This window comes from Capsicum annuum, chromosome 5 (genome assembly GCF_002878395.1).
Source record: "Capsicum annuum cultivar UCD-10X-F1 chromosome 5, UCD10Xv1.1, whole genome shotgun sequence".
Classification (NCBI taxonomy): domain Eukaryota; kingdom Viridiplantae; phylum Streptophyta; class Magnoliopsida; order Solanales; family Solanaceae; genus Capsicum; species Capsicum annuum.
In genome coordinates this window covers 211,242,339-211,263,240 of record NC_061115.1, presented here as the reverse complement: position 1 = coordinate 211,263,240, position 20,902 = coordinate 211,242,339, and positions in this window count along the sequence as shown.

Sequence of the window (20,902 nt, the reverse complement as noted above, 5' to 3'; positions counted from 1 at the left end):
AATGAAATAAATATTATCATCCTTGAATGGATGAGGACTTACTGCAACTCTGCAATTGGAATGATATTGCTACTACTGATCTGGAACTCTAATCTGAGAACCTATGGTATAACGTGAAACAAACCACCATAGTGCAAATGCGTCAGTACAACTGGGAGTACTGAGTATACGAGTGAGGTAGTCTAAATAAAAAAGGGTTTACATGCATGGGCGATGCTAACTAACTGACTGATATGAACGTAAGAGTGTAAACATGCATACATAGTAACTGAGATCGTGATTTTGTGATATATAGATCTGAATACTAATACATGATCTACTAATATCTAGCATGACAAATACTAAAATTCTGATAACATAGATGATTGTGTCTGACAATCCTGAATCTAATGGAACTATCTGTGTTCCATTCTGTAACTGAATTGACAGTATCTGACAGTCCTGATATACTAAAATTTGAAGAGCTATCTGAGTTCTTTTACCGAGATTGGGACTAAAACTATGGAAGGTAGTTATTTGACCGACATGGCCCAACAATGCATATAGCTAAGTTGGGGTCCAATCTCTGCCTCGACTGGAAGGGTGTCAATACCACGCCACTGGTAAGGACAACTGTGAGTTCACACCTTGACTGGCAGGTACTTAAAATAAGAATGGTGGGAACCCTAAACTAATAGATTAAGCCACCTCATCAACCTTAATCTGACAGGTTAAGATGTCTCAACCTACGCTGGTTATGTAGTTCTGGAACACTCGGTGCTTGGGTTCACTCGGTGCTAACTTCTACTCCCATCTGAAGAGACTAAACATGATTTAATTGACAGTACATGAACTTAGTAACTGACTTCCGTTGGTTGATGGATTAGTCCTACTATCTGGGAATTAATTGAGATCATGAGATTTTTGAGGTTTCCTGAGTCACATGCCTGACTGAGTTCAATAGATCATGGCTTGACTGAGATTATCGTGATAACATAACATAGCTCTAAGTACACAACTATAATTTTTTGGGTATAAGTACCCCCAAGACTTGATGGAAGGAAACTGACACACATGACTGATTTGATCGTAAGAGTAGAGTCCACAATTTACCATATCATGAGTAGGGGATTTCACACTAAGCATAGTTCTCAACATCTTATACATGGAAGGGAAATTCATACAATATGTATATACTTGCATATCTTCAATATCATGGTCAATGCATATAACAACTACAATGCATATCACTCACATGGAATTCATGGGAAATCATAAAGCATAGACCATGGACTTATCATTTAAGCACTATTAAATTATGGGACATAAATTCTATCATCCTAGGCATATTATCAAACACTTTGCATGCATTCTTTTAGCTTAAGTGTGTTCATGAATTTCACTATATTAAGCCACATAAGGATCATGGGTTTCAACTAACAAACACATATACTTCATGACAACACCTTTAGATTTCATCTTGAAACTTAAACAACAATCATAAACATATACATGCTCATATCACAACAAGAAAATCACAAAGTATTTAAAACATAGTTCTTGAGCTCTATGAATAAAATGGATCCATAGATGAACACTACGCATACCTGACTCAAGGTTCTTGATGTTTTTTTTGAACTTGAAGGAATAATCCTTTGATTTTTGAAGAAGATTGGGTCTTGTTCTTGGATTTTAAATTTAGAGAGAAACCTTAGTTTTTGTTTGTGAAATAATAATGAGCAAAATGGCTAAATTCGGACTCATCTGGGTATATATAGGTGAGTGGTAAGTGGCCAAAATATCCCTATTAAAATGGCCTGGAAGTAAATTGAACTTGGCATGTGACGACCCAACTGACGGTCCGTCAGGAACTTGATGGTCCGTCAGGAACTTGGAGGTTTGTCATTTCGATCATCATACGTGGACCAGAAATGGGGTTTACTGGATAAGAGTTAACGCCTGGATGACGGTCCATCAAAAATCTGATGGTCCATCAACTAGTCCATTAATCTTTATCCAGAACGTGGCCCTACTGCCTTGGTTGTGATGGTAAAAGTGGCGGTCCATCACTTGTTTGGTGGTCCGTCAATTGGACGTCTTACCTGGGCGTTTTGGTCAGTTCTGAGTAAAACATTCATAACTTTCTCATCTGGTGTCAGATTTGGAAAAAATTGGAAGCGTTAGAAAGCTAACTCAATTTCCCACGGGTACAAAAATAGATTTGTATTTCAAAGAAAGTACTAGCATACTTGAGATGATTTCTAGCTAAGAATAAGCACGGGTATTATACCATGATCCCTTATTCAGTTATATTTTCAAATTTCTTTTCTGTATATGAATGGTGTATGTGATTACAAGTTAGATAGGCATCCGGGCCTTTATTGTTCGATTTTCTCATCATGCCCAGGGCCTAGGTTTGGGTCATGACATATCAGGCGACATTCCTACTTCAGCCAATTGAGGATTTAGCTGTAGCCACAATTCATGACTTCATGGGGATGAATTCGCCTGAGTTAATTAGGTTAAAAATAGGTGAGGACCCACAAATTTTCTTAGATGAGGTCAGGAAGATCTCTCAGATTATGCATGTTACTTATGAGGAGAGTGTAGAGTTACCATCCTATAGGCTAAAGGATGTAGCGTATGATTGGGTGGTAATGTGGAAGAATGGTAGAGGTGAGAATGTACCTCCTATGAGTTGGCAGGTGTTCCAGGTTTCGTTTCTAGACAGGTTCTTTCTACGTGAAATGAGAATACAGCTCCTTTGTGATTTAATCTGCGATTCACTAGTTATTATTCATCTCTGTAAGTTTATCTTTCAAATCATGAATCACATATGTGTTCCATTCATTACATCATGTGTGGCTAAACTCCATTAACCTGAGTTATGGGATCTAGGGTTAGGTCTTGATGAGGTGCTAAGTATTTAAGATTCAAAAGGTGGTAGGATTTCATGATAATTCTGAAGTTTAAATTAACGTCTGTTGGTTGCAAACAGTAGACACACCTTCTTTGATTTGCTTGAGAAAGAAATCAGATATAGTAGGAAGTAAATTATCAACAGGGTCTCAAAAATACTTCGTTTAATAATTAGCGCTGTAACAAGGTTGGTTAACCTAAGGTAAAATCTGGGCAGTAAATAGAAATTCCCTAAGTCCGACAGGATTTGGAAATTAAATGCTTAAGTAGGTCAAGAGAAATTTAAGCATAACATTGATAAAAATAGATTGTTATCCTACCCACCGTGAGAATCTTGAACTACTTTTAGCAACTGTCATGTACCAGAAGCCCTAGTGAACATAATTCTAGTTATTTCATAAACTCTTGATTTACAAACGCCGAAAGTAAAGTGACCAACAACAACTTGTTAAACCTAAACCCCCCATTTTAGGAAACATTAAACTATCAGTGGATTAAATCGCAAACATTAAACTATCAGTGGATTAAATTCCCTGTGGGATTCGACCCAAACCTAGTTGGGTTTTATATTGATAACGGTCGCTTACATCTATTCAAGAGTGTAATTTGAGCATTATAAAAAAATGGTGACGTTGCCTGGGAATACGATTGTAAGCTAAAGTTTGTATGCGCTAATTGACTGTTAGTTAAGTTTTCTAGATTTATGTTTATTTGTTGTTTTTGTTTATTTGCAAGATTTTATACTGTATACCGAGCATAAGAAGATTTGGAGAAAAATTATTACCACTAAATCCGAAACCATAACGAATAGGAAGAATGGAAGAACAGTAAGACGCTGATAGTCTGGAAGCCTTAGCTTGAGCTCAGGTGAATGTGTAAAATGTCGGGCAACATACACAACATGCAAACCCTGAGGACAAAGATTTGGAGGACGAGGAGTTATTGAACCCTGGTAACCTAAGGCATGCAAAGCAGATAGCTGCACAAGTGCCACGTAGTATTAACTAGAACCATTCGTTCCAAATAAGTCACGAGTACCAGCCGATCTAGTATGATTTGAATGATGATGATGATGGAATAGAAGGGGAAGGTGCAACAAGTGTAATTGTTCCTCCACCGTTGGCACTTGGAGCCAAGTTCAACATTACGAGTAATATTATCCAACTTATCAATCTGAATGGGTTGTTTGGTGGCCATGCTTGGCATGATCCAAACCTTCATTTGGTGAATTTTGTCACCATTTGCAAATCTTTTAATAACCCAGGAGTGGGCCAGAATGCTATGCTTTTGAGGTTGTTCCCATTGTCTCTGTCTGAGGAGGCAACATTGTGGCTGAATACTTACGCCTGATTCCATCACCCACTGGAGACAATTGATAGAAGTGTTCCTAGAATGTTTTTTTCCACCCTCCAGGAGGGTACATTTGAGGGACAAAATAAGTAATTTTAGATAGCTTCCTACTAAAGCTTTGCATGAGACTTGGGAGAGATTCAAGAAGAAGCTAACACAGTGTTTGAACCATTATATAATGGACCTACACTTGATGGAGACTTTATGCAAGGCCCTCAACTCTGTAACAAAGCCGATTATAGATAATACTACTGGTGGTTCGTTTGTTGATATGTCATTCCAAGTTGCCTGAGATATGCTAAATAGGATAACCAAATGGATTCGGGCTTGGCATACCAGGGATTCTGTGGTATCAAGCCCCAATACTGTGGTATCAAGCCCCATTGTTTCTATTGGTATATCTGCTAAACAATGCAGGAGAGATAAGGAGCGGGATCAATATATGGACCATATAAAGACCTAGATGGACTTGCTCACCAAGCTTTATTGTCAGAGAAAACTGAGAAAGTGAAAGCTATAACGTCTCCAAATCGAGTGGAAGTGAAGCCTGAATAAGAGACAAATTATGTTAATAATCAGGGGAGTTTCCAAGGAAATAGCCAAGGGAATCAAGGTCAGAATGTTTATGACAAGCTTGGTTACAAAGAAAAAGAGCAAGGAAATTAGAGAAGAAATTATGACAGGAGTGGTTTATATGTTCCTCCTAGAAATCGGGAAGCTGCTATAACTAGCTCTGGAAAGATGTCAATGGAGGACATGATGGAGAAATTGTTGAAGAGAATTGAGGACACCAACTCTGGTGTAACCACCATGAAGACCGATCTGACATCCATCAGTCAGTTGGTGCACTCACACTCCGCTACCATCAAATAGTTGGAGCAGCAGATGAGCCAATTTTTACTGACTTTAACCAAAGAAAGAGTGGAACGTTACCAAGTGATACAGTTCAGAATCCATGGAATGATGTCTCATGTATGGCGATTACCACTAGGAGTGGTAAGATATTACCTGGATTTTCTGTGGGCAAATCTGTAGATAGTGAGGTAGTTGTTGATGAATCTGAAGAAAGCAATCTAGTGGAGATTGAGAAGATGGATAGTTCTGTTAATGCTTTGGAGAAAAAAAGAGAGAAGGAAGAGGAAGTGGTGTTGAAAAATATCCCAAGACCACCACCTCCCTTTCCTCAATGATTGAAGAAGAAGGTTGAAGATACAAAATTCAGCAAATTCCTTGCGATGCTCAAGTAATTGACAGTAAATGTGCCTTTGGTTGAGGCACTTGAGAAAATCCCAGGATACGCAAAGTTTATGAAAGACCTTGTGACCAAGAAATGGAAGGTTAGACATGAGCTGGAGGACAATCTTCTCCATTGTGATGCTATCTCTACATGGTCTTTAGTGCAGAAAAAGGAAGACCCGAGAGCATTTAGTGTACTATTGGTTCCTTGAAATTCACCAGAGCATTATGCAATCTGGGAGCCAGTATAATCCTAATGCCACTTCCTGTGTACAAGAAACTGGGTTTGGGGAATCCTACCCCAAAAAATATATAGTTGGTGATGGCAGATAGGTCTGTGAAGAAGCCTGTGGGTATATTACACAATGTTTTTAGTAAAGGTAGCCGATTTTATTCTGCCTACTAATTTTGTAGTCATAGATTGCGAGGTGGACTTTGAAGTGCCTATCATCTTGTGTGACCATTCCTTGTAACTGGGAGAATGATCATAGATATGGAGCTAAATGAGCTAAAGTTCAGGCTAAATGATAAAGAAGAACACTTTGAGATACACTCGTCCATGACTCAGTAAAAAGAGATGGGTGTTTTCTCAATCGTTGATGTATTCTATGAAGATGATAAAAGGGCATCAGCAGGATGTCTTGGCGAAGTCTGAGTAGTTAAGATAACCAAGTCATGCCGCGATAGTAAATTAGGTGCTATTGGGAGGCAACCCAAAATTTTATATTCCAGTAAATTATTTATTTTTGTAGTTAGGATTTAGTTCATAGAAGGTGGAAAATTGATGAAATCAGCATAAAAGGTCCTGAAGACATTTTGATAATCCGTCAAAACTGTGATAAGCTATCATAATTGTCGTCAGAGAGGCCAATTTTGAATTGAAGTTCTGTTAAGGCTAAAGACATTCATGATACGTCATCACACCTGTGATAAGCCATCATAAGATGTTGTCAGAAAGTCACTTAACAACAAAATCTGGGCCAATTATTAAGATTTGACCCGAGCCCAGTCGAACCATTCCACCTTCCCACTTGTTTTTACTTCCTTTTAAGTTATTTCTCTTCAATATTTAGAGTATTTTATTTCCTTATTCAAAATTTTTTCCAAGTAAAACAAAAATCAAGTTTCCTTGTGTGTGGGTTTGCAAGTAAAATCAAGAATTTCTTCCTACTTCCTCTTGTGCGTGTGAACATTGAAGGCTCCCATCACGTATGCTCTAAATTTGACTTTTATTTTCAAGTGGTAAGGTATAGATTGATGACAAACCAAGTTCCCAAGAGACTTGAACCAAGTTCAACTGGAAAAGAGGCTGAAATTCAGAACTAGGGTATGCTCTGTAAGCCTAAATCTTAAAATTCAGCTCACAAATCAGAACTTAAGTGGATTTTGAGAAATAATGGAACCAAAAATTGAGTTAAAATCAAAAGTGGGGTTCTGATAAGAGCTGGCGACATTCATGATAATCTATCACAACTGTGATGGCTTATCAGAAATGTCATCAAAGGCTACTAAAAATGAATTGAGTTTTATTTAGAGCTGATAATATTTATGATAGGCTATCACAATTGTGACGGCTTATCAGAAATGTTGTCATAAGTTGATAAAGTTTCACAGGTTTTGTCTAAGGCTGACGACAATTGTGATAAGCTATGACAGTCGTGACAGCTTATCAAGAAATATCGTCACACCTGGAACCTGAAGCATGAATAAGGATTTTCAAAGTGTACGCCGGAAGCTCATGATGAGGAGTCTTATTATAAAGAGGAAGAACCTATGCTCAGGAAGTGAAAGAAGAAGCAAAGCCCTAACCAGCCTCCGCCACCCCCACTAGTTGAAGTGGAGTATAGTGAGGACACTAAAACAATAACTGATTCTGAGCAGGAGGCATTTGAACATTCTGAACATGAGCAGCATGAGCCTGAACATACTGGATCTAAAGAGGAAGAACATGAAGAGTCTGAGGAGCTTGAGTTTGAGAGAACAACATTTGAATCCCCTTCCACTGAACAACAAGATGATGAGGAGTCTCCAATTCGGGGAACACTTATCAAATGTAAGAACCCCAAAGTTTGAGACAATGGTAGATGACAAGTTCCCAAGGTAGAGGGCATCTTTACTTTTGGGCTCCGCAGAATTGATAGAAGAAGAACTAAAAGGCCAATTCAGGAAGAAAATAGGATTATCACCAAAGGTCTGCGTAGGTATCCTGAAATGGAATAAACGTTCCAAGAGTATTGCTTGGGATGGACTACAAAAGGGGGAAGCTCATTTTGAACTGCACTGGTTCGAGAGTTTTACGCAAACTACCAGGCTCAGTTGGAAAACATGTGTAGGTTAGGAGAAAGAGTTGCAGACCAGCCCCTATTGGAGAGAGTTCAGGTAAGAGGCATAAGGGTTGATATCTCAATCATAACCATCAACAGGTTCTTGAATGGCCCCAAATTCATTCCTCAGGCCACTTCACCATCAGTTTATGCTCGAATTAAAAATCGGGCAAATCAACATCCGTGGTTGGCCAACATCATAGGCAAAGGGGAACCAGCATGGGCGACCAACCCAAACAAGAGAATCTATAAGTCATCTTTGACTGAAGAGGCAAATTTTTGTTAGGGTGTAGTTCTATCTGGATGATGCCCACTGATGGAGACAACATTCTGGGTGACAACCGAGCTATCCTAGTAGCAAGCATGGAGCAGCAGCTCCCTCTTAATTTTGGGGAAATCATTGCTGATGATATGAAGAATAGAATGTCAATAACCGACACTGCTTATCCTTTCCCATGTCTAATCACAGAGTTGTGCCGAGCTACTAATGTGCCAGAGATTGCAGGGGTTGATGATGATATTTCTGCTCGAAAGACCCACAATCCCATATGATATGATGAAAATCAGCCAGAACTGACACTTGATAGAGGTGTAGAGGTAGTAGAAGACCCTCCAGCTACAGATGTTGGTTCAACACCTAATGTGGAAGTGCAAGATTCTGAGACTGCGCAGCTAACTTTTTTAGCATAAGCAGGTACAGTTCCTGAGAATGAACCCAATCCCTCTACTTCTATAGCATCAACAGGATTTGTATTTTATCTAATCGATATCAAAAAAATGGCCTTACAAGATAAATGGTGTGAGGTACAGCTACATGCTTTTGCCAATCAGTTTGCTACTGTGGTAGACAAGAGAATCCAGGTTGCCCTTGAGCCTTTTGTGAATTTGCTCGAATGGGTTGAAGATGTGAAGAACCAATTTGATGTACGGGCAAAATAAATGTCAAGAGCTGATCTTGCTAAATTCAGAGCGGCCTTGAACAAGGTAAAGACAGATGCTGGGGTGTTGCAGCAACACCAATTTATGGTGCTGATAGATTCTGCTATGCATGAATCTAAGGAAGAAATTCCAATTCTTGACCTCACTGGAGATTCACTAAAGAAAAAAGAAGAAGAAGGGGAAGCAGAAGGGAAAAGATAAGAGAGAAGACCCTGACAGTGAGAAAGAAAGAAGAGTGAAAAAGAAGGAGAAAAAAAAGGCAAAAATAGAGGAGTTTAAGAAAGCAAAAATAGAGTCCCTAGAAGACAATGAGAGATGGGAGAAGGCTTTGAAAGCTAGGACTGCAGGTGCCTCATCTAGCAGAACCCCTACCACTGTAAGGCCAAAAGCTCCCGATGATGAGAAGGTAGCAGATGATGCAGTAGCAGGGTCAGAAACCCATGAACCCTAGGATTGATCTATTCCAGGTATACTCTAACCCTTAGTTTATTTTTATTTTTATTTTTAAGTTTAGGATGTAGGGTAGGATGTTGTTGTAACATTTTTGGTAGATAATTAGGAGTAATACAGGTACTTGAGGTAGTTAGCTTGTTTTGTGTCTTTTGAGCACCTCTCCATTAATTTGAGTTTATAACTGTATGGATTGCATTCATCTGTTATTGTGGTGCATCTTTCTTGTGGCATTAGTTTGGCGACTTGAAAATTTTTGCAGAACAAATTGCATGAATTGGATAAGTAGTGATATGCGATATACTTGTGTGCCATGTGTGTGTGTGAGGTCTTACTTAGCTCCTACTATGTACCAAGTCTAGAACTTGCCTTGTTAGTCCTGCTTAGGTTGTAGTATAGGGGTTAGGAAAGGATCATAGGCCATTTTTTATTGTGACCCAGTTTTAGCCTAAATGACCCTGGAATAGAGAAAAACTCGTGATTGGTGTGGAGGGGAAGATCTGTTTATGATATAGTTCAAGAAAGAGTCGTTCCCAATGGTAATAATATTCCTTGATCCCTGATCTGAGCCTATATGCCTGCTTATTTCTGTGAAACCTCTTACCTTCCTGTGTACCTCATAATGAACCTATTTTTGAATTGGTCCTCTTTGGACACTGTGCACCTTAACTTAGACAAATAGCCTAAGTTGAGGGTGGCTATCATAGAGGTGCGTGATGCAAAATGAGCATGAAGAGAGGTAAAATAAGAGAAAAGAATAAAAAGTTATGTGTGGTGAAAAAAGAATAAGAAAAGAGAAAGCTGTGTTAAACATGATAAAAAGATAATATGATGAATGAAAAGACTGCATCCATCTTGAGCATGTGTGATCAATAAAAGAAGAGGAAGAAAAGAAGGTGGAGAGGTGAAACCCTAAGAGTTTAGTGTAGTGTCAAGGAGGCATAGTCACTCTAAAATATTCATGAATATCGTACCAGCCCCTAGCCTACATTACAAGCCTAAGAAAATCCCTACAGTGATCCTAACTAGCCTACCTGAAGATTTGGGTACTGAATATAAGGGCAAGCCTATGGCATTTGATATACAGTGTTTGGAACTTCATACGGAGATTGAGACTTGTGATTATCCCTATGTTTAGGTATGTGAATTATGATATGAGTGAAAAAGGGATTTCTTTATTATGAGGGCACATTGGGTATGTTGCTAAGTCACTGACTTGTTCAGATAGTGTGATCTTGGTATGGCATGATTGTTATTGCAGAATTTTTGCCGTATCTTGATGCTTATGAGTTGCATGGTTGTTCTTCAAAGCTTCAACAGTGAGTTTAAAATTGACTAACCTTGGAGATGGTGAAATTATTCTAAACTAATATGAGTAGTTAGCTGCCAAATTGTGCTTTGTATTTTCTTAGTTATGTTTTGGTTGCTTGAGGACAAGCAATTATTTTATGTTGAGGGTGTTGATGTGTGAGCATATGCTAACATATTTGAGGCTTTTAACTCTAAATAATTTCAAGGTCTTAAGCAACTTTAGTTTTGATTAGTTTATGTTTGATTTTGCAGTTTAAGCTGATATAATAGAGAACCAACATGAAATGAAGCAAAGATGTTGAAATTTGAAGAAATCTAAAGACAAGTGTGGTTGACCACATTTATGATAAGTCGTCAGCCCTGTGATAAACTATTAGGTTGGTCATTATCAATAGATAGAGAATTAGCCTAAAGCGGAAGTTGTGACGACATTTTGTGATAGGCCGACATAATAGTGATAAGTCATCAGGAATATCGTCAGAATTAGGCAGGACATGAGAATTGGAGCAAAAGTGTGATGATATTTCTGATAAGTCATCACAATCCTGTTAAGTCATCAGAAGTTGCCATCAACCTAAGATAAGACTAGTATAGATTGGAAGAAGACCTGACGACGTTCTTGATAAGTCGTCAGGATCCTGATAAGGCATCTCTAATAGTCGTCGTCTATTCTCGAGAAAAAACTGTAACCTTGATTTTGTTTCCTTATTTAGGGTAAACTATTTATAGCTTTGTTTTAGAGTTTTCTAGATGATCATTATTTTTGGAATTTTCATTATTATTCTAGACAAGGTCGACACTTTGAGTTTTGGAAAGCATATTTTGATATTTTCTCTCTTTACTTCTTGATTTGAACAACTCAACTATTTTTGAGTTTTTGGACAACATATTTTGATTTTATTTCGCACAAGGTCAACATCTAGAGTTTTTGGACAACATATTTTGATATTTTCTCTCTTTACTTCTTGACTTGAGCAACACAACTATTTTTGAGAGATTATTATCAGTATTTTGGGATTTTTCCTTTGTGATCTAATCTATGATTCACTAGTTATTATTCATCTCTGTAAGTTTATCTTTCAAATCATTAATTCAATTATGTGTTCCGTTCATTACATCATAAGTGGCTAAACTCCATTAAACTGAGTTATGGGATCTAGGGTTAGGTCTTGATGAGGTGCTAAGTATTCAAGATTTAAAAGGTGGTAGGATTTCTTGATAATTCTAAAGTTTTAATTAACGTCTATTGGTTGTAAACAGTAGACACACCTGCTTTTCTTTGCTTGATAAAGAAATCAAATATAGTAGGAAATGAATTATTAACAGGGACTCGGAAATACTTCGTTTAATAATCAGCGCTATAACAAGGTTGGTTAACCTGAGGTAAAATCTGGGTAGTAAATAGAAATTCCCTAAGTCCGAGAGGATTAGGGAATTAAATGCTTAAGTAGGTCAAGAGAAATTTAAGCATAACATTGATAAAGATAGCTTAGCTTGTTATCCTACTCACCATGAGAATCTTGAACCACTTTTAGCATCTGTCATGTACCAAAAGCCCTAGTGAACATAATTTTGGTTATTTTATAAACTCTTGATTTATAAACAATGAAAGTAAAGTGAAAAACAACTTGTTAAACCTAAACCCCCCATTTCAGGAAACATTAAACTATCAATGGATTAAATCGCAAACAACTTGAGTTCACTCCACATTCCTTGTGGTATTCGAACCCAACCTAGTTGGGTTTTATATTGACAATGATCGCATACACCCATTCAAGAGTTTAATTTGAGAATTATCAGTACTGAACTGAGTGATTATAACTGTCAGTCCTAAATCTGAAGAATTATCTAAGTTCTTTTACTTAGACTAAGACTGAGCTTTTGGAAAGTAGTCATCTAACCGACATGGACCTTTTCTGTATAGAGTTGGGGTCCAATCTGTAACCCCAATTTGAAGGGTGTCAATACCGCTCCACTGGTAAGGACAAGATGTGAGTGACCCTCATCTGGCAGTATCCCTCAAGGAGAATGGTTGGACCCTCATCTAGCAGTGTTAATCTACCTCATCAACCCTCAACTGTCAGTGTTGATGTTTCAACCTATGCTGGATACATAGTTATGGAATGCAAGGATTGCTTCTAAGGGTCTTACCCTCTACTGTCAGTGTGTGCCTTATCCTTGGGTTCGCTTGGTGTTGAATTCTACTCCCAACTGAATAGACACTGAATTGATTATACTGAGATAAACTGGACTGAGTTTACTGAATTTCGTATACTAACAGAATATTACTAAATTCTATTAACTGACTGAGTTCATGAGATTACTGAGTTTTCCTGAGTGATGTAACTATCTGGATTCTATTGAGTTCTGAAACTAACTGAGAATACTACTGATCATGATGAGACTGAGGTTATCCTGAAACTGACACTGGCTCAAGGGGCTCAACTAAATTATTGGGTACAAGTACCCACAAAACTCGATAGCATGAAACTGACAAGACATGATGCTTCTTGAACACATGATCATAGTCAACAATTCATAGTACAAACGTTAGAGATTTTCATGAAGTATTTGTATGTAATAAGCTTACACATGAATAGAAATACATATAAATATGTCATAATTTCGTAAGTCTAATCTCATGAGCATTCCACCAAACCATTACAATGCATAACAATAACATGGAGGTCATTGTGAACATAAGGGTAAAACATGGATTCATCAATTTGGTCACAATTGAGTCATAAAGCATGATTCTTATTCTCTTAGGCATTTTAGCAAACACCTTACATGCATAACTTGAGGCTTAGGCATGAACATTAAAATAATACATCATGGAAACATTATTCACTTCAAATACAAGAATTCCAACCACATGCTAACATAACTTCATTATATGTATTAAGGATTTCAACTAGGTAATCATACAACAACATAAACATGGATATGATTCAATTCATAACATGAAATTCAAAATTTATATTGTTGAAAGGGTTTCTTGAGCTTCATGGGTGAAAGGAACCCATGAATCAACCCTTTGCATACCTTAGATTGAAGTTTCTTGAAGATTAACGGTGGAATCTCCTAGATTAGAACCTTCAATTAAAAACCCTAGACTTGTTCTTGAGGGAATTTGAGAGAAACAACTATATTTTGGTGAAAATCTTGCTAAATCTTGTGTTATAGGATTAAATAGGGATGGAAAATTAACCCTTTATCCCTTTAAAACACGGATATTTAATGACTGAAAATTGTGCATCGACGCGATACCTGACGCGTCGCACCATAATCACGCTAAGCCTCAGTAGTTTTGACTCTGGCAACCTACAACAATGTTAAGTAATGCGATAGGTGACATGGCATGCCAAGATCGCATTGGTCCGCTATTTTGGGACACCAAACGTGGTCTAAACGAGTTTCAAAAAATCTGAAACTTGTCCGGGAACGCCTATTGACCTCTCTAATCATAAATCAACAAAAATATAGACCATTAAGGAACATTAAGGTCACGAAAGTAGGTTGCCAACTTTCATAGTTCAAAATAAACTATGTCTAGGAACTTAGCTAAAAATTTCTAAGGCTAAAAGGCTGAATTAATCTTAGAAATTCTACAGGGTCTTACAATATCTCCCTCTTGGGAACATTTATTCTCGAATAAGACTAACTGAGATGGGAGAAATCATAAGCTGAAGTATATACTGATCATGAACAACTGAAACATGAGTACATGACTGACATTACTGATTTATTGAGATTCATACTGAGCATGCATATCTGATGCATGATTTCATGACTGAGCTGATAGATGGATGCATGACTGGGAGTACTGATTCACTTGTTCATGTATATCTGATGCACGAATACATGACTGACATGATGCATGAACACATATTGAATATGCAATGGTAGTTGATATCAAGTTTATCATGGAAATCTGAGCTTGAAACTGAATACCAAGCTATAACTGAAATTTGAACATGAAAATGAATAAACTTTAAGGAAAGCTATTACCTTGGGATGAGTCTGAGTTTGCTGAGAAAAGGTGAGGGTACTTGGTCCACATGTCCTCTTCTGCTTCCCAAGTAGCTCCCTAACGGACTGATTCCTCCAAAGTACTTTGACTAGAGGAACTTCTTTGATCCTCAGTCTGTAAGTCTGGTAGTTAAGGATCTCGATTGGAATCTTTTTATAAAAGAGGTTGTTATGAATGTCTATGACCTAAATAGGAACTATAACTGCTGAGTCTCAGCTATGCACTTCTTAACTAAGGAGACATGAAACACTGGATGGAATGAGGCTAGATTTGAAAGAAATTCAAGCTCAAAAGATACCTTGTCGAAGTGACTGAGAATTTTGAAGGGACTGACATATCGGGGACTAAGCGTTCCCTTGTTGCCGAACCACTTCACTCCCTTCATGGGAGATATTTTCAAATAAACATAATCACTAATCTAAAACTCGAGATCTTTTCTACGCATATCTGCATACGATTTCTGTCGACTTTGAGCTGTCTTGAGCCTTTCTCTTATCAGCTGGACTTTCTCTAAGGTATCGAATGCCAAGTCAGGCCCTACTACTGTGGCCTCACCCACTTTGAACCAACCGGTTGGAGATTTGAACCTCATACCATAGAGAGCTTCGAATGGAGCCATCTTAATACTGGAATAATAGCTTTTGTTGTATGCAAACTCAATCAAAGGCATGTGGTCATCCCAAATACCCTTGAAATCAATTGCACACGATCGTAGCATATCTTCTAAAGTCTGGATGGTCCTTTCTTCTTGACCATCTGTGTGGGGATGAAAGGTTGTTATAAGGTGAACTCGGGTACCATGACCCTTTTAGAATGCTTTCCAAAAATGAGAGGTGAACTGGGTACCTCTATTTGAAATAATAGACAATGGAACACCGTGTAATATGACTAACTCCCTGATATAGAGTTTAGAGTAATCCTCGACTGAATATAAGGTATGGACTGGAAGAAAATGAGCTGATTTAGTTATCCTATCTACAATGACCCAAACTGAATTATACTGATGATGAGTACGGGGCCAACCCATCACAAAGTCCATGTTTACTTCTTCCCACTTCTAAGTGGGAATATTGAACTCTTTTATGGACCCATTAGGCTTTTGATGCTCTATCTTAACCTGCTGACATGCAGAGCACTTAGCCACAAATTCTACAATATCGCTTTTCATCCTACTCCACCAGTAGATCTCCTACAAATCATGGTACATCTTAGTGTCCCCAAAATGAATTGAGTAACGTCTTCCATGCACTTCTATAAGAATTTTTTCCCCTATTCATCTACACCTGGCACACACAGATGATCCTGACAACGCAATACACCATCTCCCCCTTGGGATAAAACCTTAACCTTCTGATCTATGAATGACTCTTTTAACTTAACTATACTGGAATCTCTATCTTGTTTTTCCTTAACTTTGGAAACTATGGATGATTCTGAGCTGTGCTGAACCCATATACTACCTTTCGCAGAATCGACTGAGCGAATACTTAGTCGGGTAAGCTAATGGACTTCCTGAGCTAACTTCTTCTTACTGTCCCCAACATGAGAAACACTACCTATAGACAGTCTACTGAGAGCGTCGGCCACTACATTGGCCTTGCCCGGATGGTAAAGGACATTTATGTCGTAGTCTTTCAAAATCTCTAACCACCTTCTTTGATGAATGTTAAGATATTTTTGAGATAATACATACTGAAGGCTTTTGTGATCTATGAACACATCTACTTGCACCTTATACAAGTAATGCCTACAAATATTTAAGGCAAAAACTATGGCTGCTAACTCAAGATCATAAGTCGGATAATTCTTCTCATGGGGTTTAAGTTGTATGGAGGCGTAGGCTATGACCTTACCATGCTGCATGAGGACACAACCCAAACCCACTATGGATGCATCATAGTTCATAACGAACCCATCTGAACCATTGGGTGATAACGCTAAAACTATACATCTCTTACGAGAATGTAAGTGATCGTTGTCAATATATAACCCAACTAGGTTAGGGTCGAATCCTGTAGGGAATATGGTGTGAATTTGAGTTATCTGCGGGTTAATCAACTGATAGTTATCAATTTCCTGTGAATTGGGTTTTTTGGAAAGGTAATAAGTAATTACTGCTCAATTCAGTGTTTACAATCAATATGATAAGGAAAACAAGAGTTATGTTCACTATGGGTGTTGGGATTTGACAGACGCTAGTAACAGTTCAAGATTTTTGTGGTACGTAGGAACAATAGACTATTCTTGTTGAAGTTATGTCTAAATGTTTCACAACCTATTTAGACATTTAAACACCTAATTCTCTCAAACTTAGGGAATTTATATTTCATAACAAGATGTTATCTCAAGTTAATTAATCTTGTTACAACATTAATTATTAAATGGAAGTTTGATGCTTCCAAGTCCTTTTTGATAATTCACTTTTTACTAGGGTTGATTTCTTATCTCAAGAAAATCACCAGTAAGCAAGGCCTATTGTTTGCAACCAATAGTCGGAGTATAAAATAATGGAATTAAGAAGTTTCTACCACCATAAGAATCTGGAATACTTAGTTACGTTACAAACCCAAACCCATAGATCCCACAACTCGGGTTAAGGGAATTTAGCTACTCATAATAAAATAATCAAGAAAACAAGTTGAATTCATGGTTTGATATATGAACTTACAACAAGATAAATATCAACAAGTGTTTCTCAGATTTGATTCATAGTAGAAAATCTTAAAATAATTGTAATAATCTCTCCAAAAATAATTGTAAAGTTCAAGTCAAAAAATTAGAGAGGAGATTCTCAAAACGTTAGTTCCCCCTCTTCTTATTAGAAAACCCTAACATATGCTTTAAATACTTCAATCTAATTATGGAAATAAGATCATAGATCATAGTATTTTCTCGAATAGGCAACAACGTGTGTGATGGCTTATCAGGAGTTTGACGATTTATCAAGAATGTCGTTAGCTCCTCTTCACTTTTGACAATCTCTACCTTAGGTTGACGATGAGACGTAACAACTTATCAGGAGTCTAATGACTTATTAGGAGTGTGATGACTTATTAGGAATGTCGTCATCTCCTTTTCACTTTTAAAAATTTCTGCCTACGGTTGACGATGAGACGTGATGGCTTATCAAACATGTAAGGACTTATTAGAATTGTCCTCACTTATTCACTTCAAATCTCATTCCCTGCCTAAGCCTAACGATGAGCCTGATGGCTTATCACACTTCTGATGGCCTATCATAGATGTCGTCATGAATTCCAGCTGAAACCCATTCTCTATCTAAGGATGACGAAAACTTTGATAGCTTATCACAAGGCTGATGACTTATCAGATAAGTCGTCTACTATACTTCCCTCTCTACTTGCTCAAAAATCAACTCGTTTACTTCCATTATTGCTGGTTCTCTTGTATCTTGACTTTTACTGCAATATCAAATAGAAAATAATCAAAAATGACAAAAGTTGCTTTAGACTTTGCAATTATTCTTAGTTAAAAGCCTCAAATATATTAGAATCTGCTCGTGAATCAACACCCTCAACTTAAAACAATTGCTTGTCCTCAAGAAACTAAAACACAACCAAGAGGATACAGAGTACATTCAGCAGTCAACCATCTATATTATCTCAAAACATTTTCACCATCTCCAAGGTCAATTAATTTAAAAACAACAACTGTGCATATTATTGAATAACAACAATACAACACACAGTAATCAAGATATGGCATCAATTCAGCAATAACAACCATGCATGTACCAAGATTACTCTATCCAAACAAGTTAGCAACTAGCAACGTAACCAGTGCGCCCTCACTACAAAGAAGTCCCACTCCTCTTATAGCAGACATCACATATATAACCATGGGGATAATCAAAAGACACTCACTCTCAGAATGGAGTTCCAATCAATGTATGCTAAATACCATAGGCTTGCCCTTATTTTCATTATCAATATTTTCAGGCAGGTCAGCTAGGATCACTATAGGTCTTCTCTTTAGCTTGTAATGTAGGCTAGGGGATGGTATGATACTCGATGATATTTAAGTGACTAAGACTCCTTGATACTACACTAGTTTATGGGGTCTCACTTATTAACCTTTTTTCTATTCTTTTTTTATTGATCACACATTCTTAGGATGGGTGCGGTCTTTTCTGCAACCACTTGACTTGTTTTACCACTCTCCTAAAATTCATCGAGTTGAAGGCAGATTTTGTGGTAAACACAGCAGTAGAAGGATTTCTTTCATTTCTAGGCATTGAGTTTGCTAGTATTGAGGATATCAGTGGTGCAGCTTTAGAATCTGGCACCTCTACATTAGGTGCTGAGCTGGTATCTGTAACTTGTGGATCTATTGCAACCCCTACTCCTCTGTCAAGTGTCAGACTTTGCTAATTTTTATCATATCGGATGGGGTTGTGGGTCTTCTTGGCAGGAAGTTTGTTGTCTATCCCTATAAGCTCATGTACATTGGCTGCCTTACACAACCTCATAATTAGACAAAGGAAAAGATATGATGAGTCGGGCCTTGAGACCTAAATTTTTATCTCCTCAGCAATGATTTCTCCAAAGTTTAAGTTGAGATTATCCACAAGACTTGTGACCAGTATTGCTCTATCGTCTCCAAGGATGTTATCTCCCTTAGTTGGCATTAAATGGGTGTGCACTACACCCCACCAAAACCTTGCCTCTTGAGTCAGGAAGTCTTTATAAATCCTTTCATTTGGGTTGGTTAGCCATTTAGGTTTTCCTTCAGCTATGAGGGTGGATAACTAAGATCATTGATTTTCACGATGCTTCAACCGAGCATAGAATGTAGGAGAAGTGGCTTGAGAAGTGAATTCAGGTCCATGAAGAAATATGTTGATTGTTGTTTCTGAGAGATCCACCATCACACCTCATACTTGAACTTTATCCAACAAGGGTTGATCTGCTGATTCTCCCCTTCCTTGCACATTTTCTCCAATCGAGACTGATAGTTTGCATAAAACTCCCGAACTAATGCAAGGCAAAATGAGCTTCCTCCTTTCACGGTCCATCCCAAGTCGTAGTTTCAGGATTTCTACTCCACTTTAGGATATCTGCTCAACCCAGTAGTGATGATCTTCTTTTCTTCAAAGATTAACCTTTTAATAGTCCCTTTTTTAGTTCTGAGAAGCCCATCATAGAATATTTTTTGTGCCTTGGGAATTTACCCCCTAGCACTATCTCAGACTCCAGGGTTCTTGCATTTATCCAGAGTTCCCAAATTGGAGATTCTTCATCATCCTATTGCTCAGCAGAAGGGGAATCAGATGATGGTCCCTCAAATTTAGCATGCTCTGACACAGTCTCTCCAGACTTAGAATGCTCAGACTCAGGCTGCTTAAAAGCTATCTACTCAGAAGCTGTACTATCAGGTGTTGTTGTTGCTTCAGTATCACTTTCTTCACTCTCCTCCACCTTAACTGGTAGAGGTGGTAAAGGCTTTATTGGGTTTTTTTCCTTTGCTTCCTGAGCAGTGGCTCCTCCTCCTCATAATCGGATTCCTCATCGAAGAGTCTCCAAGGTACACTTTCCTTTGTCACTTTCTTTGTAGGTTTGGGGCTTTTTCCTTTTGGGTGCCATTATAAGACTTGTAGCAAAAAAAAGCACTCATTTAGCACTCATGATCATCCAACTTAAGAAGTTTAGTCATTATAATTCCATATCCCTCAAAAGAGGTTCACAATTGTATCAGATCAAAGTTGTGATGACATGTTCTGATAAGTCATCAAAAAAGTGATAAATTATCATTTGTGCCATCAGCCTTAAACAGACCAAGCTTATTTTGCTCAACTTGTGATGACATAGTCTGATAAGCCATCACAAATGTGATATCTTATCAAACACATCGTTACCTCAGAATACAACCTCCTGCTCAGTTTTAGTATTAATTATCAATCCACTTTCTTCTTAGAATCACATGGAGTTGTGTTCTTGAGCTAAGCCCTAGGTTTTTACGCACAATGCAGTACTGTACATCCTAGATTCTATTTTTCACACAATGGCAAGTTAAGATTTCCTTAATCCCTTTGAAACTAAGATTTACCTTAGTTGCATCACTTACCTAATGAAGAAGAGAGTTGAGTCATAAGCATACCTGATAGGCGACTTCACTTGGTTACGTGAGTGAGAGAAAGTTGTAGATAAAAGCAGTGTTCTTGATCTTGATTTCAAACCCACACTTCATTGGGAAGAATATTTTTCTTGTTTTACTTACGAATTAATTTTGAAAAGAGTAAGTAAATAAACTAAATATGGACGGAAATAAAACTTAAAGAAATGAACGGAGATACGCAGGTGAAAAGGTTTGACTATGGGCCGGGTTAAATTTTTTAATATTT